Source organism: Saimiri boliviensis, chromosome 14 (genome assembly GCF_048565385.1).
Source record: "Saimiri boliviensis isolate mSaiBol1 chromosome 14, mSaiBol1.pri, whole genome shotgun sequence".
Classification (NCBI taxonomy): domain Eukaryota; kingdom Metazoa; phylum Chordata; class Mammalia; order Primates; family Cebidae; genus Saimiri; species Saimiri boliviensis.
Genome location: NC_133462.1, coordinates 62,793,526 through 62,820,241, shown reverse-complemented (window position 1 = coordinate 62,820,241; position 26,716 = coordinate 62,793,526). Strand labels below are relative to the sequence as shown.

At 39.0% G+C, this 26,716-nt stretch overlaps 1 protein-coding gene and 1 pseudogene across 13 annotated transcripts in view; both read right to left on the bottom strand.

Annotated features, from left to right (window-relative positions):
- HHAT (hedgehog acyltransferase) overlaps window positions 1-26,716 on the bottom strand; it is a 351,381-nt gene that overhangs the window by 55,857 nt on the left and 268,808 nt on the right. The window lies entirely within an intron of this gene.
- LOC141581196 (2,4-dienoyl-CoA reductase [(3E)-enoyl-CoA-producing], mitochondrial pseudogene) lies at window positions 3,469-4,605 on the bottom strand (annotated as a pseudogene).

Here is a 26,716-nt window from a genome sequence, read left to right as displayed (position 1 = left end):
CAAAAGGTCAGCAGAGCCCTGTGAAGAAACGGTGAATTGTTCTCCACATTCATTACAAAGCAGAGTTCTCACTTGGCCTATGGTGGCATTAGAAGTAATGCCAAAAGTATGCCCCCTCTCCTCTGGGACCCAGAGAAATGCATCCCAGGGCAGGGAATATTCCTTCACAGTATTCCACCTCTATGACTCTCCTACCCTTGCCCACCATCTGGCATTACCTGGAGACTGAATAGGAGCCTCCTGTGCCCCCAGCCACAGACAGGAAAGATGTAGCCATCAATTCCAAGCTTCCTCCCCTGACACTCGTGATATCCAGAAGAAAGAAAGAATGGGAGGTGGGGCACATTAGAATCAATCTGTTCTCAGGCAGGGGTGATTAGCTCTCCACATGGTCTCTAAGGACCTGACAGAGGGGTGGGTTGGGGCAGTTTCTCTCCCTGTGAATGTGAATGTACCCATCCTTCAGATGCAACGGCAGGTGTTAGACTTTTGGTCTGGATATAGCAAGCCCCTTAGGACACTCAGAGCACAGGCCTGGGGCAGACCTCCAGTTCCTCCCAGTATGTTGCCTGTGATCCAAGAGACCGAGATGGGATGGGGAATGTCATGACAACACTCAGCTGTGGCAACACTTGGCTTTAAACTTCCCCCTAAGACACTGACTTCCAAAGAAAAGGAGTGCAATCCAAACCAACTAAACCTTAGGGCTGAACTAAACTTATGTCAAACTCGTTTGTACTTCTGGCTGTGAGATGGATCCGTGGCTTCCTGTGTATACTCAAATCTCCATGGCAACTTGTCCATCTTTTCCAGGCAGCATCCTTCCCTAGAAATTACCGGATTGGTGGGGGCAAACAAGCTGGAGATGGGGGCTGCAGAATCTGGGTTAAAAGCAAAGCTGGAAGCATACGTGGGGATGGGAGGCAGATGGCGTAGTCAGGCTGGCGGCTGCTGGCTTGCTGGCCCCTCACTCATCCATGGAGGGGCTACATGTGGGGCTGAGATGGGAGGTGAGGACAGGCTGAGCATCTGGAGGAGCAGATGGCCAGAGGAATGGTTGCTGGAGACTGTGACAAAGGCTTGGCAAGTGGGACCTGATGCTGCTTATTTTTAAGTGGGGGAGAAGCTAAAAACAGAAACTCGGTGGATTTGAACAGCTGGACACAGTTCTTCCATATAACCACTGAAGTTTGCCATTTTCTAATAAAAATGTTAACCAGAGGGTAAAAGAGGATCAAAAAGGCAATGACAGGATGGGTTGGTGGACACCAGAGGGAGCAAATGTGGGGTGAACACCACACAGGCTGTAAAGAGGAGGCCAGAGACAACAAAAGACACAATTACAACTCGAGAAAGAGAAGAATGGCCAGATTGACACACTCAAGGGCAGGAGGACTCAAATTCTGAAGTCACTCCAGGGCTCAGGTTCCATCCCTGTGCCAACCTGTAGGACATGTTTCCCCTTCTTAAAACGTTCAGTCATTTTCAGTTAGAAATCAATGTTGCACCAATTTTCCCTTTCTCGTGTTCCTACCAGCATGGTAGGTTCCTGAAGGATAAGGCAGGGCCTTTCTCTACTACGCATCATCCAAGAGCCACACATGTTCTATGTGTGCTGAATAATTAGCTATCACCCACCTCGCTCTTTGCCCTATATAAGTTATGGAATCTCCTGAGTTCCTTAATGTTCTATCCCATCCTATATCCAAGCTGAATGAATACATGAAGACCCTTTGAAAGCAATACCTCCTCCTTCCTTCAAGCATACAGAACTTCAAATAATATCCACTCGAGGCAGTTATATTTTCCATCTCTGTGTGCATGCTCCTTAGAGAGAATCAAATACCTGCAGCAATGAAGTCAAAGCCAGTTTTGTTTAACTGGATAAGTGACCTTCCTCATAGTTTAGATGTCCAGCTTAGTTAAAAACTGCAGAGGCCAGAGTTTAGCATCTAAATCCTTGCAGTACACGAAAGAATTTCAGAATACTTTCAAATAACTAAGGAAACAACTAGCTCTCGGTCTAGCCAGAGAACTTAAGCCACATTTGGGGTGCCTGGGGTCCTGCTAAAAGTTCTGGATGGAGCAATAGCACTGCCTCACCTTGAGTTCTTACTTGTCCTCTGCCATGGCTCCACCTCCAGTCCACACATCTCTGCTTCGGCTTTTGCAGAAGCCTCAAATGTAACTGGCATACTCTGGCCTTACTCCCCCTAGTTCATCAACACACCATGTGTCTCTACTCTGCAAAATACTTTGATGTCTTTTCACTGCTTAGAGACTAAACTCCAAAATGGGAAGGCACTTTAAACTTGATTGCATTTTACGTCCCAATCTTAACTCTCACCACTTTTTGTCAATGACATGGCTGTATTCAGTGTTCCCCAAACCTGGCATGTGCTTCCATATTTCTGTGCCTTAGCAAAGGCTGTTCTCTCTGCTTAGAACACATCTTCCTTATTCTTCAAGACCCAGCTTCATGTCAGCTCAGGAGAGCAACCGCTTTAGACCAGCACAACTTGGGTTTAGGTTCTGTATTTTCACTTTTTATCTGTGTTGCCCAGAACATGCTGAGGCTCTTCATTTACCCAATTCACAGCTGGTATTGGATAAACGTAGATCATCCCAATCCTAGCACAGTCACCCATTTTCTGTGTTTCTATAACCCATGGGCTAGAAACTATCAATCTAAGTTTTAGATAAATACAGTTTGTGATACAAAAAATTCACTGTGTGAGCAGCTTTACTTCTACTGTAAAGTAGGTAAAAACTATTCAGATTTTACAAACGAAGAACAAGAAGAGTAAAAGACTAATTTACCTGGATTGCACACTGCAAGAATTCACATACGTTTCTCTAACTGAACGTCTTCATGCTCCTACATTACACAATCTCACATCTGTGTGGCCATGTGTATTCCACTGCAACCTTCAAGATCTTCACCTCCTCGGTGCCATATACAAAGTGGATTTTCAAGAAATGTTTGTTCAACAAATATTTCGCTCATGTATCCCACTAACAATGGTTGGCAGATACCAACTGTCGAATCAAATGCCATATGCCTTCAAGAACATACGGCTTACAATGACATCGGAATCTTTAAAAGTAACTGGGATCCCCAAGTGCAGTAGGAGATTTAGCAAATCTCCCCAGCAAGTGACATCTAACAGACCAAAGTAAAAATATAAAGTATCTGCATAAAATTTAATAGGCCATGGGGGAAAAGGGGGTTGGAGAGATGTTGGCTGATCAAAGGATTAAAATTTCAATTAGATAGGAGGAATAAGTTAGTGATCTATTGTACAACACAGTGACTATATAGTTAATAACAATATACCATATTCTTGAAAATCACTAAGAGAGTAGATTTTAAGTGTCACCACAGAAAATAAGTGAGGTAATGCATATGCTAATTTGCTTAATTAAGCCATTCCACAGGTGTACACATTTCAAAATATGTTTTACACATTTTTTTTTTGTTGATTAATTAACAATTTATTAGACTTGAAATAGTTGAAAGATAAGAGATGGAGATCGTTTCATTTCTATTCCCTTGTTTATAAGCAAGATGAAGGCCGGAGTGGTCTTAGGAACCTTTTGTCTTCCTGATAAGTCCTTCTATGGTGTCCCACTGCTCCTTGGTGACCTTTCTCAGACTGTTGAATTCCCCTGAAATAAGTACTTCCTCTCCACCATCAAATTTAATGACTGCTCCATTAATCCAAGAAGCATAATCACTACAAAGGAAAGCAGCAAGATTTGCAAGTTCTTCCACAGTCCCCAGGCGACCACAGGGAATTCTGTCAATCATATCTTTCTCAAACGCTCCAGTTGGGTCCATACGGCTAAAGGCACCTTTGGTTTTTATAGGCCCTGGTTGAATCACATTGAATCGCATACCATATTTACCCCATTCAGCCGCAAGAGATTTGCTCATGGCTTCCACGCCTGCTTTGGCAGAAGCACTCGGTACTACAAAACCTGACCCAGTCTCAGCATATATAGTTGTAATAGCAAGAAATGCTGCTCCTTTCTGTGCTTTAATTAGTTGTTTTCCAATTTCTAGTGTCATGAAAGCTGTGCCATTTAGAACTATGTCAGTTATGGTTTTCCAAGCATTAGGAGAAAGTCTTTCAGTAGGAGAAATAAAATTTCCTGCTGCATTGTTGATTACAATATTAGGATGTCCTGCAACTTTGATCAGTTCTGACACAGTGTTTTGAACCATAGCAGGATCCCTTACATCACACTGAATTGCATGAACCTTATTTCCAGTTTGAGAAGAAATTTCTTCTGCAGTGGCTTTCAAAACATCAATCTTCCGGCTGGCTATCACGCACTGAGCACCCAGGCTGGACAGAAGAGTTGTCATTCCTTTACCAAGGCCAGTGCCTCCCCCAGTAATGAATGCCACTTTTCCTTGAAAACTATTCGGTGGTAGCATCGCTTTTTGAAGGGGTGAAAAGAATTTAGACTGTAAAGCTTCAGTGTTTTGATATAATACTTTTGTCCCATAACTGAAAAACCGCCACGGAGCAAGGCCACCGGGCAGCCGGGACCCCCGAGCAAAGAAAACCCTGGCCGGCAGCGTCATGCTGAGTCTCCGGAACTTACACAATACATTTTTATGTGTCACTTAAAAATTTTTCTAAGGAAAGCAATAGGCTGAGCATCCAAATGAGAAAGAAAGTAAAATGATTTCTGTTCACAGATTACATGTACAAAACCCTAAAAATTCTACACAAAAATGTTAAAACTAATAAATTCAGCAAAGTTGCAGAATACAAAATCAATGTGCACAAAACCAGCTGTGTATCTCTATACATTAACGATGAGCAATCTGAAAAGGAAATTAAGAAAGCAATTTTATATAATAGCATCAAAAACAAAAAAAAATACTTAGGAGTAAACTTAACCAGGGAGGCAAAAACTTGTATAAACTATGAAACAATGCTTAAAGAAGACATAAATACAAAGACATCCCCTGTTCATAGATGGGAAGAATTTTTTATTTTTATTATTTTGAGGCAGGGTCTCACTCTGTCTCCCAGCCTAGAGTGCAGTGGCACAATCATGACTCACTGCAGCTTCGACTTCCTGGGCTCAAGCAATCCTCCTACTTCAGCCTCCTAAGTAGCTGGAACCACTGGTGTATGCCACCATACCCGGCTAATTGTTTGCTTTTTTCGTAGAGGTAAAGTCTCACTATGCTGCCCAGGCTGGTATCAAATTCCTGGGCTCAACTGATACTCCCACCTCAGCCTCACAAAGTGCTGGAATTACAGGTTTGAGCCGCAATACTACCCAAAGTTATTAACAGATTAAACATAATCCTTATCAAAATTCCAATGACATTCTTTGGAAAAATAGAAAAACCTATCCTAAAATTCATCTGAAATCTCAAATGGCCCCAACTAGCCAAACTACCTTGAAAAATGAGAACAAAGTTGCAGGAACAAACACTGTTTTAACACTTAAAACAAAGCTACACTAATCAAAACAGTGTGGTACTGACATAAAGATAGCCACATAGCCCAATGGAATAAAATAGAGAGACCAGAAATAAACCCCTATACACAGTTAAAAAGTTTTCAACAAGGCCAAATGATTCTCAACAAGAGGGGAAAGAGCATTTAAAAAGAAAAGAATAGTCTTCTCAACAACTGGTTCTTGGAAAAAATGGATATACACATGCAAAAGAACGAAACTGGACCCTTATACCATATACAAAAATTAACTCAAAAGCATTCAAATATCTAAAGGAAAGAACTAAAACGATAAAACTCTTAAAAGAAAACAGGGAGAAAGCTTCATAACATTGGATTTAGCAATGATTTATTGGCTGTAACACAAAAAGCACAAGCAACAAAAGTAAAAACAGATCAATTGGACCTTACCAAATTAAAAACTTTTATGCATCAAAGGATGCTATTAACAGAGTAAAAAGACAACCAAGGAATGAGAGAAAATATCTGCAATCACGTACTGATAAGGGCTTAATATCCAGAATATATAAAGAACTCCTACAACTCCACAACAAAAAAAACAATTTTAAAAATGGACAAAGAACTTGAATACACATTTATCCAAAGAAGTTATAAAAATAGCCAATAAACACATAAAAAACACAAAGGAAATGCAAATTAAAACCATGAGATACCACCTCACACCTTCTAAGATGGCTTTATCAAAAAACAAAATAACAAGTGTTGATGAGGATGTGAGAAAATTTGAAGCCCTGTGCATCACTGGTTAGAGTGTAAAATGGAATTGCCACTGCGGAAAATAGCGTGTAGGTTCCTCAAAAAATTAAACACAAAATTGCCATATGATTCAGCAATTTCACTTCTTGGTATATACAAAAAAGAGTTGAAAGGGACTTAAACAGATATTTGTACACCAATGTACACAGCAGTGTTATTCACAATAGGCAAAAAGTGGAAGCAACCCTAGTGTCTATCAATGGATGAGTGAGTAAACAAAGTGTAACATATACATAAAACAGCATTTTAGCCTTAAAAAGGAAGTAAGTTTTGACATATGCCATGACATGAATAAACCTTGAAGACATTATGCTAAATTAAATAAGCCAGGTATAAAGGGACAAGCATTGTATGGTTCCACTTAAATGAGATACCTAAAATAGTCAAATTCAGAGAGACAAAAAGTAGAATAGTGGTTACCAGGGACTGAGGGAGGAGAAGATGAGAGGTTTCAGGTTAGGATGATGAAAAAGTTCTGGAGGTTGGAGGTGGTGAAAGTTGTAAAACACTGTGAATGTATTTAATGCCCCTGAATTGCATACCTAAATGTGATTAGAATGTTAAGTTATGAGTATACTTTATCACAATGAAAACATCAACAGGCCTTTTCTAACAGATATATAGAACAGTGAATACATGCAATTTTCAAACACAGGTAAATCACAAACTCAAAATGTATCAAACTAGGAAAAGAGCCTAAATACCTTCTAAAAAGTTATCATGAAGGCCAGCATCATCCTAATACTAAAACCTGGCAGAAATACACACAAAAAAGAACACTTCAGATCAATATCCTTGATGAACATTGATGCAAAAATCCTCAATAAAATACTGACAAACCAAATCCAACAGCACATCAAAAAGCTTATCCACCATGATTAAGTTGGCTTCATCCTTGGGATGCAAGGCTGGTTCAACATATGTAAATCAATGAACGTGATTCATCATATAAACAGAACTAAAGCCAAAAACATGATTACCACAATAGATGCAGAAAAGGCCTTAGAGAAAATTCAACATCCCTCCCAGTTAAAAACTCTCAACAAACTACGTATTGAAGAACCACACCTCAGATTTTAAGAGCGATTTGTGACAAACTCACAACCAACATTATACTGAATGGTCAAAAGCTGGAAGCATTCCCCTTGAAAACCAGCACTAGACAAGGATGCTCTCTCTCTCTCTCAACATTCCTATTCAACATAGTACTGGAAGTTCTGGACAGAGAAATCAGGCAAGAGAAATAAAGGGTATTAAAACAGGAAGAAAGGAAGTCAAATCATTTTTGTCTGAAGATGATATAATCCTATGTCTAGAAAACCCCATCATCTCAGCCCAAAAGCTTCTTAAGCTGGTAAGAAACTTCAACAAAGTCTCAGGACACAAAAAGAATGGAAAAAAATCCCTAGCATTCCTATACAGCAACAACAGGCAAGCAGAGGATCAAATCATGAAAGAACTCTCATTCACAAATACTACAAAAGGAAAAAAATACCTAGGAATACAGTCAACAAGGGAAATGAAGGACTTCTTCAAGGAGAACTACTAACTACTGCTCAAAGAAATCAGAGAGAACACAAACAAATGAAATAACCTTCCATGCTCATGGATAGGAAGAATCAATATTGTGAAAATGGCCACACTGCCCAAAGTAATTCATAGATTCAACACTATTACCATTAAACTGTTATTGACATTCTTTACAGAATTAGAGAAAAACATTTTAAAATTCATAGCAAACCAAAAAAGAGCCCAAATAGCCAAGGCAAGTCCTAAGCAAAAAAGAACAAGGCTGGAGGCATCATACTACCTGACTTCAAACTATAGTAAAAAGCTACAGTAACCAAAACTATGTGTCTGGTACAAGAACAGATACATAGACCGATGGAACAGAACAGAGAATTCAGAAATGAAACCACATGCCTATAACCATCTGATCTTCAATAAACCTGACAAAAACAAGCAATGGGGAAACAATTCCCTATTTAATAAATGGTTCTTGGAGAATTGGCTGGTCATATGTAGAAAATTTAACCTGGACCCCTTCCTTACACCATACACAAAAATTAACTCAAGATAGATTAAAGACTTAAATATAAAATCCAAAACTATAAAAACCCTAAAAACCCTAGAAGCAAATCTAGGCAATACTATTCAGGACATAGGCATGGGCAAAGATTTCATGATGAAATCACCAAAAGTGATTGCAACAAAAGCAAAAATTGACAAATGGTATCTAATTAAACTAAAGAGCTTCTGCACAGCAAAAGAAACTATCATCAGAGTGAACAGACAACTTACAGAATGGGAGAACATATGTCCAATCTATCCACATGACAAAGGTCTACTATCTAGAATCTATAAGGAACTTAAATTTACAAGAGAAAAACAAGCAACCCCATTAAAAGGGAGAGAAAGGGCATGAAAGACACTTCAAAAGACAACCTACATGTGGCCAACGTATTTTTTAAAAAGCTCAACATCACTGATCATTAGATAAATGCAAATCAAAACCACAATGAGATACCATCTCATGCCAGTCAGAATGGCAATTATCAAAAGGTCAAAATGACAGATGCTGGCGAGGTTGTGGAGAAAAAAAAAAATTCATATTGTTGGTGGGAGTGTAAACTAGCTCAACCATTATGGAAGACAGTGTGGTGATTCCTCAAAGACTTTGCGGCAGAAATACCATTTGGCCCAGCAATCCCATTATAGGGTATACACTGAAAAGGATATAAATCATTCTATTATAAAGATACATGCACGCATATGTTCACTATAGCACTATTTACAACAGCAAAGACATGAAGTCAATCTGAATGCCCATCAATGACAGATTAGATAAAGAAAAATGTGGTATATATACACCATGGAATACTATGTAGCCAAAAAAAGAAATGAGATCACATCTTTTGCAGGAACACAGATGAGTTGAAAGCCATTATCCTCAGCAAACTAATGCAGGAACAGAAAATCAAGCACCACATGTTCTCACTTATAAGTGGGAGCTGAATGATATTGGGCCCATCGTTGGGAACGACACACAATGGGGCCTGTTGAGGGGATAGAAGGAAGGAGAACATCAGGAAGAATAGCAAATGGATGCTGGGTGTAATACCTAGGTGGTAGGATGATTTGTACAGCAAAACACCATGCTACACATCTACCTATATAACAAACCTGCACATCCTGCACATATACACTTAAACTTAAAATAAAAGTTGAAAAAATAAAGAAAAAACAATAGTTACCAGGAAAGCTATGCTCACTGACAACACTGCAATAAAATAAAAAATGAATGACAACAACAATATGCAATAATTAGAACACCACCATTACATTTTTAAAAGTTTTACTCATTCAAACCAAAATTTTTTAAAGAAAAATAAAATGAGTAAACTTTAGCAATTTTTATAAATTAAAAAAAGGCAAGATAAATAAGAAGATAAATAGGAAATTTAAAAATCTTTGGAGATTATTTAACAATATATTTGGAGACATAGAAAATATAAGTTACCTAAATTTTGATTAAAAGAAGTAGAAAGTTTGAAAAAGCATAACCATAGTGATATGGTTAGGCTTTGTGTCCCCACTCAAATATCGTCTTGAATTGTAATCCCCATAATCACCACATGTCAAGGGAAAGACGAGGGGAGGTAAATGAATCATGGAGATCCAGACTCAGGAGATCTTTACAGCAGTATGAAAATGAAGTAACACACATAGAAAAACTAAATTAGTGGTCAAAGTCCTATGTTCAAAGAAAAGTGACCCACATGATTTTTGTTTAATTATTTTTAGAGATGGTGCCTTATTCTGTCACCCAGGCTAGAGTACAGTGGCATGAACATAGCTCACTGCAGTCTTTATCTACTCGCTTTATGTGAACCTCCTGCCTCAGATCCTCCTACTCCTGAGCAGCTGGGAGTACCAGTATGTGCCACCTGGCTAATAAAAAAAAAAAAAATCTGTAGCAATGGGATCTGACTATGTTGCCTAGGCTTATCTCAAACTCATAGCCTCAATCCTTTTGCATTGGCCTCCCAAAGTGCTAGCATTACAGGGGTGAGCCATCATGCCTGGCCTACCTAGATGATTTTAATGAGCAAGGTCTTCCAGATGGTCAAGAAAGAGCTAAATCCCATTTCACAGAAACTGTTTTGGAGAGCAGAAAACTATGGGAAGCTTTCACTATTTCATGATATTAGCACAGCCCTGATGCCAAAGTAATAAAAAGCTTCCACTTTAATGGTGGAAGAAATGTTAGATTCTGTTTTCTTACGTTATGTTGGCTTTTTATGACTAACTAAATTTCCTTCCAAATTTAATGGTGTGTTAATTATTGCAAATTTCCACCAAATTTCTTTCCAAATTTAAGGGTGTGTTAACTATTGCTAATTGTTGTTGTTGTTCATTTTTATTGCCTTAAAAATTACAAATCAAATAGCAGCAAGTCAAATACAAGAGTGATTTATCAACACTCTCCAATGAGTAAGATTTATTCCAGGAATGGAAGGGTGATTCAATATTAGAAACACAGAGATAATGCACACAATTCATGATCACTCAATAAATGATGACAAAGCACTGGATAAAACTGTACATATTCACAATATAAACCCCTAGTGGACGAGAACAAGACAAAGCATCTTTAAGTTGAAAAAGAGAGTATGCCAAAATCCCAGTGCAAGCATTCCCATAAGCTTCAAGATAAAGATGTTTTCTCTGTTATCCAAAACTGTACAAAATATCCTAGTCAGTACAATGAAATAATTAAATGCAGTAAGATTTATAATTGTTGGCAAAGACAAAACTGTCATTATTTGTGGGTGATATGACCACTGATATAGAAGATTCAAAAGAAACAACTGGCAAATTACTAGAGCTAACAAAAGATTTAGACCACATAAATGCAAAAGGTTAACTCAATACAAAAATCAGTACCTTTCCTATACAACAGTAATGATACAAAAAGAAGTATGCAAGACTTCTAAGAAGAAATAATAAAACGTTATGTAAGACCATAAGGGAAGATTTGAATTAAGGACATTTGCTATGGTTTGAATGATGGTGTCCCCTTCAAAATTCATGTTGAAACTTAATCCTCATTGTGGTGGTATTAAGAGATGGGTTCTATAGGGGAGTGATTAACTCATGAGAGCTCCACCCTTTTAAAAGGGCTTGTGGGAGTGGATTTACTCTCTCTAGCCCTTCATCCTTCCCCCTTCTGCCATGTGAGGACTCAGCACTTGTCCCCTTTGGAGGATGCAGCAATAAGCGGCCATCTTGAAGGGAGAGACTGGGCCCTCACCAAACATTTAAATGGCCGGTGTCTTGATCTTTGACTCCCAGCCTCCAGGACTCTAGGAATTAAATTTCTGTTCTTCAGAAATTACTTTGTCTCAGCTATTGCATTACAGCAGCACAAGTGGACTAAGACAATGTTAACTTTACTCAAATCAAACTACAATTCAGTGCACATCTAATAAATTCCAATAAAAATACCAAGGGAGTTTTGGGGGAACTTCACCAGTTCTAAGATTCACACAGCAGAGTCAACAGGAAAAACTAGCCAATGCAATTCTGAAAAAAATGCCAAAAGAGGTAGGGGCTTTCCCTAGCAGAAATCAGGACACAATATAAAAGTCCAGTATTCAAAGCTGAAATAACTGACTAGATCAATGCAACAGAATAGATAACCAAAAAATGAACCCATGTTTATCTTGATATTTAGTATATATTAAAGGTGATTTTTTAAATCACTGGGGAAAGGATAGAGTATTCAATAATTGCAATTTTAAAATGTAAAAACCATTCATAACTGCAGGCCATACAAACGCAATCAGTGGACCAAATTTGGCTCATGGGCCTTAGTTTGCCAACTCCTCTTTCCTGTTTTATTCTTGGTAACTGCCCTAAAGAAACATGTACACATATGTTCAAGGAAGCTTGAAATGGAATCTTCACTGCAGATGCATTTGCAAAAGAAAAAATGGAAGCAACCTGAATTTTCAAAAGGAGAATGGTTAAATTATGATGTATCTATACTGATTACTCAGATCTACATACACTGTCTTAGAAACATCTTCACAACGTGTCAGTGAGGAAGAAAACAAGTGCAAATTTTAAAATATTTCTTAAACCACACACACACAGAGTAGTAAAGGCATGGGAGACTATATCTGAAACTAATAACAACACTTACCTCTTGGGGAAGAAAATGAGCAGCGTGTGTTTGTTAGGGGGATAGGACTTTCAGCCTCTATTTTTAAAGAGTATATGATCATGGATGACTTCCTAAGTTAAGAAGAAACAAAAAAAGGAAATCTAGGAATCTTTCCACGAAATGACTTTAGATTCTAGCCATCTCCCTTGAGCATAGAGTCAAGGCACATGGGTGGGAAGATGAAAGTCTGACACCCAAGTGATAGCTGCTCATGGTACTGGGGGCCTCCCTCTCCAGGCTACACTGAGGTCCCTTGGGACTACTGAATAAGTCTAGGATGTGACAGTTGTGGCCTCAGCTATATCCTGTTAAACCACAAAAACAAAAGCTTAAAGCAAGGCCTCCTTTTAAGCAATTTAAAAATCTAAGTATTTTTAAATCTAAGAATGACTCACCAAGTGATAGTACACAAAATTCCTCTAGTGACATACAATTAAACATAATAAACATCTCTGTTCCCTTCACAAGCCTCATTAAAATATGTCAACATTTGAAAACGTATATATCTACAGATAAAAAATGAAGGACAAGAGCAGGTGAGCGAAGTCAATCCATTTTAATAAGTTAGATGGATTAAAGAATTAGCAGATTTGAGCTGAATAGAAGATGCCAAATAGATGAAAGTCATTTATACACCAAACATCCATAAGGCCCAGGCATAGAGGCACCACATACTCCAGATGGCAAGAGTAAGCCATGAAAAATAAAAAATACAGGGAGATTAGTTAAAAATCTAGGTAATAAACATATAGAGCCTGAGGTTTCCCTCTTACTCCTTCACACCCAGGATAATAGTTGTTTCATAGATAAATTGCCATCAAAGAGAATTTAAAGGCAGGGACAATAGGCACAATAAAGTTTTAGATACATACCAAAGATGTCTGCAGTAACACTTCTAGAGCAAAAACCAGAATACATACAATAATGAAAATGGCATTTCTCAACAGAAAAGCTGAAAGCTAGAACACAGTATCTTTAAAATTCTGAGGATAAATTACTTTTCAACCTGAAATTTATTGCCTAATTGAGTCTGAGAGTAAAATAAAACAGTTTTGAAAATACAAGGTCTCAAAAAACTCTATTCTATGGTCTTTTTCTTAAAAAGCTACTAAAGGATGTGCTCCAACAAATCAAGGGAGAAAAAGAATAAACAAACAAGAATCAGCACAAAGAATCAGGGATTTGAAACAGGAAAGAGAAGGGAAGCATCAGCACAACAGCTAAACAGAGGATCTAAAGAGCAGGAAAGGAGAATGGAAGGGCTTCAAGAGACATTCTCCAGAAAAGGAAGAGAATAGACAGATGACCAGATACCTCTGACCATGTGGAAAATTCTATCCAAGGGATTTTTCAATTCTATTGGAGAGTCTGGGAAGAAGCAGTGATAAACTAATCAAACAAAAAAAAATGGCAAGGCGATTCTTCACTTAGGTGGGGAAAAAGTTCTAGAAGAAAGGAAATGTACTTATATCAAATGGGTTGGCAATGAGCCACATTTATGGTGTGCTGAGTGCTCAATCAACAAAAAAATAGAGTGATGTTAGGAGGAAAAATAGGGAATAGGTCTAAGATCCTAAAATTTCATGAAGAAAGCCGTTAATAGTTTCAATTCACAAATGAAGAAACAGGCTAGACATGGTGGCTCACACCTGTAATCCCAGCATTCTGGGAGGCCGAGGCAGGTGGATCTGACCTGAGGTCAGGAGTTCGAAACCAACCTGACCAACGTGGTGAAATTCCACCTCTACCAAAAAGTAAACACTTAGCCAGACGTTGTGGCATGCACCTGTAGTCCCAGCTACTCAGGCACCTGAGGCAGGAGAATCACTTGAACCTGGGAGGTGAAGGTTACAGTGAGCTGAGATCATACCAATGCACTCCAGCCTGGGCAACAAAAGCAAAACTCTGTCTCAAAAATGAAAGAAACATAAATGAAGAAATAATAGAATAAGTGTGTACTTTGGAAAGAAGCAAAACTCAGAAACACCTAAGAGAATTGAAAGTTATTGTTGCTTAAGAAAGAGACCCAAGAATGGGATGAGTAAGTTTGCTGATGTATTTATTGCATTAATACTTGATGTGTAGACCAAGGACATATCTTAAACTTCCAGGTTTCAGTTTTTCTCATGATAAAATGGGAACTATGACAATATTCACCTATCAGGCTACTGTTAACATCACATGAGATAATGTGGCAAAACTGTCTCTGTGAACATTCCCTCTTTAGTTTGAGCAATTTTTTAGAGTAGTTTTTTGATAAACAGGTTGAGTGGAGACACAAATGAAACTCATGTTGTCCAAGTACTGAGGGCTGGACTATTAATCCAATGCCCAGTGTGCATAAGCAGCAAAGAGACATGAGGGGAATGGGTGATCTAAGTAGGAGGGGTTTATTTTTAAAAATTTATTCTAGTCTGAAATCCAGGAAGCTTAGAATAGATCATGTGTAACTGGGTTTGACTCCCTCCATCATTTAACTAACTGTGTTCTTAGATAAATGATTGACCTTCCCCAGTCTCCAGTTTCTCTATCTGTAACACTGGAGGTAGTAACACCTGCCCTGGAGGTTTGCTGCAATGGATAAATCAAGTAACAAATGTGAAAGATTCCTGTATACTATCTGGTACCATTTCTTCTTTGGCAAAGGATGGCAACGACAACAGCCCTAGTTTGTTCTGGGGAATAACTCTAATCTTCAATTTCTTCTTCTTTTCTTTCTTCTTTCTTCTTCTTTACTTCTTTACTACTTCTTCTTCACTTCTCTTCTTCTTCTTCTTTTTTCTTCCTTCTTCACTTCTTCTTCACTTCTTCTCCTTCGAGTTTTACTCTGTTGCCCAGGCTGGAGTGCAGTAGCTATTCACCAAGTACAATCATAGCATGCTTATTGCACTGAACTCCTGGTCTCAAACAATCTTCTACCCCAGTCTCCTGAGTAGCTGGGACAACAAGCACATGCTATCCCAACAGGCTGATTTTTATTTGTTTTTGTAGCAAGTGGGTCTCATTATGTTTTCCAGACTGGTCTCGAACACCTGGCCTCAAAGGATTCTCCCACCTTGGACTCTCAAAGTGTTGGGATTACAGGTATGAGCCACTACATTTGACTAAAATTTCTAACATAAATCAAACATCCAGGATCAGCTAATCAAAGCCTCCCTAAGGTAAATCTGTCCTGCTCACCTCCTCTCAATAATTTTTAGACAACAGTATGCATTTACTGTAGCAGAAGTTGAAAATAAAACAAGCAAAAAAATAAAATAAACTATGTATCAAAAATAATTCCATGAGTAAGAGTTAACCACCAAGAATATTTTAGTGTATAACCCTTCATATACTTTTCTGTTTGTGTGTATTTTTAAATAAAAATAAGGTTTTATTTTATTTATTATTCCTTGGTGATCATTTTAACGTAATAGGTCAAGAACACATTCCCTCTCAATACAACTATTTTAACATCACTTTCAACAGCTGCAGTCAGTTTGATGGATAAACTGCACCTTTTATATTATACCTTTGCTTCCTACCCTTCAGGGAACAGTGTCTGTTCCAGTGATTACTCCAGCCTGTTAGGTAAATTAGAGGCTTGACACCAGAAGAAAAAGCAAGAGCCAACTTAAATTGCATGTTTCAATATATGTCAGTAATCACAAATACATTGATACCAACTGAGCTTATCTCTAACCAGGCCAGCAGCTGCTTGATAGGCTTTTTAAAGCAGAGTTTATTTCTAGATCTTGGGAGGAATATAAGATACTTTAGAATAATTTTATTTTGGAAGTCCTGTACATTTCTGCCTTCTTAGATCTTTAAAAATGAGTATGTGCATGTGCACACACACAGGCTGCGCACATATAGTCATAGCATATGTACATATATAAATACACATTGTAAAAATATATTGCAGTGAGTATGTGCATATTATTTTAGGAAGACACAAGGGGGCTATTTTTCTTTCCATCAATAAAAGGAACACTGGAAATTCAAACTCTGTCACCTTTAGTGGGTAATTTGGATTTAGGGAGAAAGAGAGACCCAGAGTTGAAAAGATACATCCAAACCTTCAACATACACATAATAAGATTATTTTTCCCAAGTTCATCTATGGAAAGCTGGTAGGCACCAGACTGTGATGAGAGCAACCACCATTCCTCTGTGCTGCAGAAACAGAGACCAGAGACACAGGTAAAGAATCTAACTCCACAAACCACCTAGAAATGCCAGTTTCAAACATTTACATTCACGCTGTGGATGTCATCTTTGGCTCAGTACTTGGTCCTGAGATTATAGTTTCCCAGGGGAGACTTTTCTGTGCATTAAGCAGGGAGAAGGGATAAGAGTGCCATGATAGCAGCCGATGATGAGAGCAGAAACTGTCTTGCTCCAGCAGAAACTGAGCATCCGGGGAAAGGCAGAAGCACAAGAACTGGCCAATCCTGGCGCTCATCAGTCCAGGAATAACTGAAAATAGGTTCTACTTCAAAACCTTCTGTCAGATAGCAGACTCGGTCATGGAAAGTTCAAAAGAATCTTTGAAAACACTTTTGCCATACTAAACATATCTGAACTAATATGGAATTATTTTCAGAATTCTACCTCTTAGACCAGAGAGGTTAAGATTCAGGCTTCCAATTCCCACAGTGAAGAAAATATATAACCAGTGAATTGCACAGTGCGTTTCCTGCATCGCTAATGATCCTTAGGAGTGGGAGACAATGGCGCGGGGGAGACAATGGGTGGTAATCCATCAAGGAACACACTGTTCATAACAACACGCATTGCTTTTTCCAGACCCAGAGGCCCGGGTGAGCACTAATAAGCTGGCACAACAGGCTTATTTGATGTGTGGGATTAATATGTCAATTTAATGCTCTCCTGTTTGGTTAAGTGGTTTGTGTTCCTAAATTTCTAAGCATTGCATTCAAATCCCTTTATATGGGAACCAAGTGGCCTCTCTAACCTCCCTTCCCCCATTTGTCTTGGCAGCCTCCTGACCTGGATACAGCATACCCATGGTTGACTTCAGGCAGCATGTGCACTGTTCTCCAGCCTGCAAAGCCAGTCTTCTCCTCCCTCCTGACCCTAGCCAAATTCTACTCTTGAATCTCCAGGGTGCTATTCAAGCCTTGGCTCTTTAATGAACCTTTCCCAAAAGCTTAGCTCACACTGACCACCATGAACATCAGCTGCCTCTGTGCCTCATTCTGGCTATTCTACATGTAATGCCTTACACTGGTCCCCAACTAATCTGTGACATCTTGCGTCTCCATCTGGATTATAAGCCCCTGGGGGACAAGGATGAACTCTCACAGCTCACTTTTCTCACTGCAAGAACTCTCATTTTACTTGACCCCTGACTAGCATCACCACTATGGACCCTTCCCCTCCATGAAATGTCCCCTTTTCTTGGTTTCTGTGTAATCACCCTCGAGATTTTCCTCTTCCTCAGTTCCTCCTCCATCCAACTTCTCAATATTGATATTCCCTAGATTCAATTCTGGCTGCCTTTTCTTCTCTTTACTCATGCGCGTGCACACACACATGCACATACATACTCCTTCTCTCTTCCCCCCACCCAGGTCTCAAATATTCTCATGGCTCCAAAATATCATCTATATGCTCCCAAATTTCTATCTGTGGCCTGGGCCTTTTTTCTAAGCAATGCCTGGGAAGGCTATGTTAATCAGTATTTTTTTATGTTTATAAGGGCAAGTTCATCTGTCATATAGATCTCTTAGCTCTTCATAGAGAAAAGCTCCCATTTCATAGTTCTATTATGTCTTTAATCCAAAGCAGTCATCACAATATGATTGCTCTGATAGGATGCCAGGCAAGATAGCCTCATTCATGGAAGGGATCATGTCTTACTCAGTTTAGACTCCTCTAGTACTGTGCAAAGTGTCTTCCACATAAGGTGCTGAGATTTTTTTTCCTTAATGAATAAATTAAGAAATGAATAGCCATGTTGACTATGTTTAAGTGGGCTCAGTCAAGAAAGGGTCCCATTTTCTGGAGAAAATGGCTTGTGTCCAGTAAGTGCTTGATTTCAATTTGTTGAAAGAAAACCAAGTGGTGGAGGAATAGAAGGCCATAAGCCATTGTCAAACACCACAGCTCTTCTCAGACAAGTTTGCTTTATCCCCCCTCAGAGGCTTAGTTGGGGCTTGGACTACCAACCCCTAATGAAAGCTTTTCTAATCAGGCCAACTAGACATGTACGTCTTGCCAAATGGTGAGTTAGGATTCCACAGAATCAAATAACCATAGTTTGGATCATGTTTATCAATTAAACCCAATCTGGACTTCTCTATCTTCAAAACCAAACTGATCACCATGGCCAATTGAATTATCAGCACCATAGAGTCCTTGGGTTCTCTCTGATGCCCCAGAACATCAAATCCCTACCACGAGCATCAGGCTGATCCTTGGTGGTTTTCACTAGAGACACGTTTCCTCAATTAAGTCCATAAATAGAAATTTTACTGCTTCAGAGAAGATATAAATCAGCTCAGCAAGACACTCTTGGGGCAAAGACGACGAACAAAGGCTGGGGGAGGAGAACGTATTTAAATTATTCAATGAAACAGAAATCAAGGGTGGGGGTAGGTGAACTATTTGAGATATAGATTCTCCTCTGGGTAGGAATAATTGACAAGCAGTCTGAAGGAGTCTTCCTTCAAAGGAGAGATCAAATAGAGAATTGGCAAGAAGTGGTGCCACTTCAAAATGCTTCCTCTGATTAAGGTATTTCAATGCTAAACACAAATCCTCGCTCCCTGGAGAGTACTTAGATAGTACATAGATAAACAGCATGTTGTTCCTGCAGTAACTCCTCTGTGTCCACCTAGGTTGGGTGCTTTGTGAAAATGCCTTTTGTCAGCTTCCTACAGCTCCTTGCCTCAATGAGTCACAACCAACAATCCCCCCTCTCATAAAGCAGCAGGCTACCAGGAAGGCTAATTCCTCCTTACCCAATTCTTTCCTGTATATATATTTTGTGCACTGGGCATTATAACAGCATTTTGCCATCACTAGACCTATTTGTATGTATGCTGCTGCTTAGTAAAATAATCCCCCACTACTCAATAACTCTGTTTTTCCAATGTTCAATCTATATTTTTCATGTTGCTGCATAAGCCTGTTTCATCTTAAACTACCCTCAGTGAATGAAGTCAGAAAATACCATTCATTCTTTCTTTTATTCAACAGGCATTGTGCCAAGAATTGGAATAATGGTCAAGAATACAGTATCTCTGACTTTAAGAAGCTTACAGTTCAGTAAGGGAATAAATTATGTTAAAAATTTCATTTCAACTATGATAAATATAGCAGAAGAGAACACATATAAGGTATCCAAAATAGATTATCAAATGGGATCTAATTGAGTTAGAAGAGCCAGTGAATCATTCCCAAACTAGATATCATTTGAGCTGAAATCTGAAGGATGAGTAGGGGTAGGGGGGAAGGAAAGAGAGCATCCTCGTTGATGGAAGTACCTGTGTTAGGGAGCTGAGGCTAGAGGGACCAGGTATGTAATGAACAGAAGGAAGAACAGAGTGTTGAGGGAGGAAGAGTGGGAAAAGGCAGTAAGTTAAAGATCAGATAGGGTACCATAGGTCATCCTAAACGTTTTGGACCTGTTACTAAGAAAATAGGGGCCACCATAGAATTTAAAAAACAGCAACATGGTTAGGTTTTTAAGGAGAAACATTACTCAGCACTACAAGGATAATAAATATAAGGGGGAGGAAGTGGAAGCAGGGGTTTAGTTAGAAGCTATTTGGTAGACCAGGAAAGAAATGAGAGCAGATTGGATTAGGATTTCAGTAGAAATAGAAACAAACAAAAAAAATTCAAGATCTATTTAGGAGGCAGAATGTTCGGTATCTGCAGATGAATCTGAGAGAGAGAGAGGTACAAAGGAGAACATAATGGTTTTGGCCTTGAGTAGCTAGAGAGATGATGGTGCCATTTGTGGAAAGGGAGTGTGCTGGAATTACTGGGAGATGGGGGTTCATGAGCTCAGTGTTACATGTGCAAAGTTTGAGAAACCTGGAAGATGTCCAAGTCAAGAGGTTCAGCAGCCAGTTGCATATATGAGGCACCAACAGCATTAATGAAGATCATTCAAAATAACAGCAGAGTCAAACACACTATATGCCTTTAACCTTTTCTAGAAGCAGGGTATGTTCTAGAGCTGCACTGTTTAAAATGGTGGCCATTAGCCATATGGGAGATACTGGGATCTAAATTAGTTAAAAGTAAATATATTTAAAATTCAGAGTCTAAATGGGCACTAGCCACATTTCAAGTGCTCAATGGGGCTAGTAGCTACTGTACTGGACAGTGCAATGAACATTTCTGTCACCAAAGGAGTTCTATCAGACAACCCTGCTGCAGACAATCAGAGGGCTTCCTATTTACAGCACTCAGCTCTGACAAGCACTCAGGTTAACGTTCAGCTCTCAGTTTACTAACACCAAGAAGTAGAATTCTACTATATTTTGATCCCCATAGAAGGCCTTGTGGTTGAAGACGACGACGACATGAAAGAAGTGGAAGGTGAAGCAAGATGACCAAACAGAAGCCTTCACCAGTCATTTTCCCAGCAGGAACACCCAATTCAGCAACTACACACAAAAACACACCTTCATAAGAACCAAAAATCGGGTGAGCAATTGCAGTACCTGGTTTTAACTTCATATCATTGAAAGTAGCACTGAAGAGGGTAGGAAAGACAGTCTTAAACTGCCAATGCCACCTCTCCTCCATCCTCCAACAGCAGCCATATGGCATGGAGCAACAGCTTGTGCACTTGGGGAAGAAAGAGCTCAGTGACCATGGGACTTGGCCCTGAAACTCAGTGCCACCCTGTCACAGCAGAAAGCAACAGTGGGTGGAACTCAGTCCAGTGCCCATGGCAGGGCACTTAGAACAACTCTAATCAGAGAGGAAGCATCCATCCCAGTGGTTGGAACTTGGGTTCCAGCAAGTCTTGCCCCCGAGGGCTAAAGGGCTTTAAGGTCATACATAAACTTGAAAGGCAGTCTAGGCAACAAGGACTCTGAATGCTGAGCAAACCCTCATCTTTTGCTGAACCTGAAGACAGCTGATTTTGGGGACACCTGACCTAGTGAGATACCAGCCAGGGCATGCGAGGGACTGCTTGCATCACCCCTCCCCGAATGCCAGGCAGCATAGTTCACAGCTCCAAGACAGATTTCTTCCGACTTCTGCTTCAGGAGACAGGAGAGTCAAGAGAACTCTGTCTTGTTATTTGGATACTGGCTCAGCCGCAATAGGATAAGGCCCGGGCAGAGTTCTGAGGCCCCTATCCCAACCCCTAGCTCCAAGACAACATTTCTAGACATGTCCTGGGCTGAAAGGGAACCCTCTGCTTTGAAGGAAAGGATGCAGCCCTTTCAGGATAAACTACCTGTTGACTCAAGAGCTCTTAGGCCCTGAATAATCAACAGTGGTACCCAAGCACTACTTGCTGTGGGCCTTTGGCATGACTCAGAGACTTGGTGGCTTCAGGCGTGACATAGCACCTTTCCTATTGTGGTAGCTGTGTAGAAGTTCTTGAAAAAAGGAGAGGGAAGAGGAGGGAGGACTTTTCCAGCCAAGGTCCCAGCTCACCCGTAGTGGGGTAGAGCACCAAGTGGGCTCTTGGGGTCCCCAGTTCCAGGTTTTGGCTCTTGGACATTTCTGTGCCTGTCTTGGGCTAGAAGGGAGCCTACTATCCTGAAAGTAGAGACCCAGGCTTGGCAGCATTCACCACAAGCTGACTGAAGAGCTCTTGGGCCCTGAATGAACATTGGCATTAGCCAAGCAGTACTTGCCACAGGCCTGGGGTGGTGGTAGCCACAGGAAAAGACTCCTCTGCTTGTGGAAAGCGGAAGAGTGGCAAGGACTTTGTATTGTGGCCTGGGTGCCAGCTCAGGTGTAGTAGAATAACATACAAAGTAGATTCCTAGGGTTTCTGACTCCAGGACCTGGCTCCTGAATGGCATCTTAGGACCCACCCAGAACCAGGAGAAGCCCATCACCCCGAAGGGAAGGACAAGCCCTGTTGGTTTCGCCACCTTATCATAGAACCCTAGGGCCTTGAGGGAACACAGGTGGTAGCCAGGCAGTAGTTACTGTGGGTCATGGGCAAGATCCAGTACCATGCTGGCTTCAGGTCTGACCCAGTGTAGTCCCACAGGAGTTTTTGTGTCACTCCACCTCCAGTTCTAGGCAGTTGAGCACACAGAGATTCCATTCGTCTGGGAGAAAATAAGGGAAGAGAACAAGAGTCTTTGCCTGGCAATCCAGATAATCTTCTGGATCTTCTCTAAGACAACCAGGGTGGTACTACAATGAGAGTCTGCAGACTCACAGCATTACTGGACTTGGGGTGCCCTCTAATGGAAATACAGTTACAGCAACCAAAATCTTAGATCACAACACCCAAGTTCCTTCAAATATCTGGAAAGCCTTCCCAAGAATAGGTACAAACAAGCCCAAACTGTGAAGTCTACAATAAATACATAACTCTTCATGCCCAAACACCAATGCTCATCCACAAGCAGGAAGACCATCCAGGAAAATATGGCCTCACTGAACAAACTAAATAAAGCACCAGGAATAAATCACTGAGACACAAAGATATGTGACCATTCAGGCAAATAATTCAAAATAACTTCTTTAAGAAAAATAAATGAAGTATAAGGCAACACAGAGAAGGAATTCAGAACCCTATCAGATAAACTGAACAGACACTGAAGTAATTAAAAAGAATCAAGCAGAATTTCTGGAGATGGAAAAATGCAAATGACATAATGAAGAATGCCTGAGTCTCTAAGCAGAATTGATCATGCAGAAGAAAGAATTAGCAAACCTGAAGATGAGCTATATGAAAATACAGTCAGAGGAGATAAAAAAGAACTAAAAGAGAAGGATGCATACCTATAAGATCTAGGAAATGCCTCAAAAAGGCAGATCTAAGAGTTATTAGCCTTAAAAGAGGGATAAAGAAAGAAAAAGATAGGGGTAGAAAGTTGTCCAAAGAGGTAATATCAGAGAACTTCCTCAAATTAGAGAAAGATACCAGTAATTCAAGTATAGGAGGGTTAGTGAACACCAAATACATTAAACCCAAGTAAGACTACCTCAAGACATTTAATAATCAAACTCCCAAAGTCAAGGATAAAGAAAGGATCTGAAAAGCAACAACAGCAAAGAAACAAATAAGATACAATGGAGCTTCAATACGTCTGGCAGAAGATTTTTCAATGGAAATCCAACAGTTCAGGGAAGGGTAGCAAGACATAAAGTGCTGAAAAAAAAAACAAAACAAAACCTTTTATCCCAAAATAGTATCTCCAGCAAAAATATCCTTCAAACATGGAGAAATAAAGATTTGCCCAAACAAGCTGAGGAATTTCATCAACACCAGACCTGTTCCACAAGAAATGCTAAGGGGAGTTCTTCAATCTGAAAAGAAAAAAATAAAAATAAAGGATGTTAATAAGCAGTAAGAAATCATCCGAAGGTGCAGAACTCACTGGCACACTGGCAGTACCAAGTACACAGGAAAACACAGAATACTGAAACGCTGTAATTATGGCCTACAAACACTCATATATTGAGTAGGAAGGCGAAAACACAAACCATTAACCAATAACAACTTTTAAAGAAATAGACATTACAATGAGATATAAATAGAAACAACAAAAAGTTAAAAGCAGTTCAAAGTTGCAGTGTAAACTTTTTATCAGTTTTCTCTTTGTTTATTAATTTGTTTATGCAGTCAGTGTTAAAATGTCATCAGTTTAAAATAATGGGTGATAAGATTATTTGCAAGCCTCAAGGTAATTTCAAATCAACGAAAAAACAACAGATATGTGAAAAAAGCAAGAAATTAAAACATACCACCAGAGAAAATCACTTTCACTAAAAGGAAGACAGGAGGGAGGAAAAGAAGAAGACCATAAAACAGAAAGAAAACAAATAGTAAAATGGCAAGAGGAAGTCCCTATTTATAAATAACATTGCATGTAAATGAATTAAACTCTCCAATCAAAATACAGAGTGGTTGAATAGATTAAAAAGCAGGATCCTATGATCTGTTGGCTACAAAAAACACGTTTAACCTATAAAGGCACACACAGACTGAAAGTAAAGGAATGGAACAAGATATTCCATGCCAATGGAAACCACTGAAAAAGAACAGCAGCAGCTATACTTACATCAGACAAAACTGATTTCAAGACAAAAACTATAAAAAGAGACAAAGATATATATATAATGATTATATCTTTCATCATTATATAATGATGATAAAAGGACCAATTCAGCAAGAAGATATAACAGTTGCAAATAATATATGCAACCAATATTGGAACACCCAGATGTATAAAGCAAATATTATTAGAGCTAAAGAGAGATGTCCCAATAACAGCTAAAGAAATCACACACCCCACTTTCAGCATTAGACGGATCATCCAAACAGAAAATCAACAAAGAAACATCAGCAGTACAGGTCGAATGGACCTAATTGACATTTACAGAACATTTCATCCAACGGCTGCAGAATACACATTGTTCTCCTTCACAAATGTATCATTATTAAGGACAGACCATGTGTTAGGCCACAAAAGAAGTCTTAAAACATTTTAAAAAATGAAATTATATCCACTACCTTCTCTGACCACAATGGAATAAAAGCATAAATCAATAACAAGAGGAATTTTGGAAACTATCTAAACACAGGGAAATTAAACAGTATGCTCCTGAATGACAGAGGGTCAATGAAGAACTTAAGGAAATTGAAGAACTCCTTGAAACAAGTGATAATGGAAACACAACATGCCAAAACCAATGGGATACAACTAAGGAAGTACTAAGAGGAAAGTTTATAGCTATAGTGACCTACATCAAAAAAGTAGAAAAACTTAAAATTATCTAATGATGCACCTTAAAGAATTAGGAAAGTTAAGAGCAAACCAAACTGAAAACTAGAGCAAAGGATATAAAGATCAGAGAATAAATACATAAAATTCAAACAACAAAAATACAAAATCAATGAAATTAAAAGTTGCTTTTTGAAAAGATTCATATAACTGATAAACCTTTAGCCAGACTAAGAGAAGAGAAAGAAATCAAGAGTAATCCCAATTACAATAGTTACGAACAAAATTAAATACCTAGGAATTAACCAAAGAAGTGAAAGCTCTCTACAACGAAAACTATAAAACACTGATGAAAGAAATTGAAGAGGACACAAAAAATGGAAAGATACTCCATGTTCTTGCTTTGGAATAATCAGTACTGTTAAAATGTCCATACTACTTAAAGTAATCTACAGATTCAATGCAATCACTATCAAAATACTAATGACATTCTTCACAGAAATAGCAGAAACAATTCTAAAACTTTTATGAAACCACAAAAGACCCACATTAGCCAAAGATATTAACTGAAGAAATCACATTACTTAATTATACTACAAAGCTATGGTAACCAAAATAGTATGGTACTTGCTCAAAAACAGACACATAGATCAATGGAACAAAATAGAGAACCCAGAAACAAATCCACACATCTGCAGTGAACTCATTTTCAACAAAGGTGCCAAGAACATACACTGGGGAAAAAACAATCTCTTCAATGAATGGTGCTGAGAAAACTATCCATATCAAAAAGAATGAAACTAGACTCTTATCTCTCACCGTATTAAAAAATCATATCGAAATGAATCACAGACTTAAATTTAAGGCCTCACAATATGAAACTACTAGAATAAAACATTGGAGAAACTCTCCAGGACACTGGAGTGAGACAAGAATTCTTTAGTAATATGCCATAGGCACAGGCAACAAAAGCAAAATTAAATAAATGGAATAACATCAAGTTAAAAGGTTTCTGCACAGCAAAGGAAACAATCAACCAAATGAAGAGACAACCCACAGAATGGGAGAAACTATTTGTCAACTATCCATCTGACAAGGGATTAATAACTAGAATATGTAAGAAGTTCTAACAACTCTACAGGAAAAAAATCTGATAATCTGAGTAAGAAATGGGCAAAGAATATGAATAGACATTTCTAAAAAGTGACACACAAATGGCAAATAGGTATATGCAAAAGTACTCAACATCAAAGTCAGAAAAACTCATATCAAAACTACAGTAAGACATTATCTGTTCCCAGTTAAAATGGCATTTATTTAAAAGGCTGGCA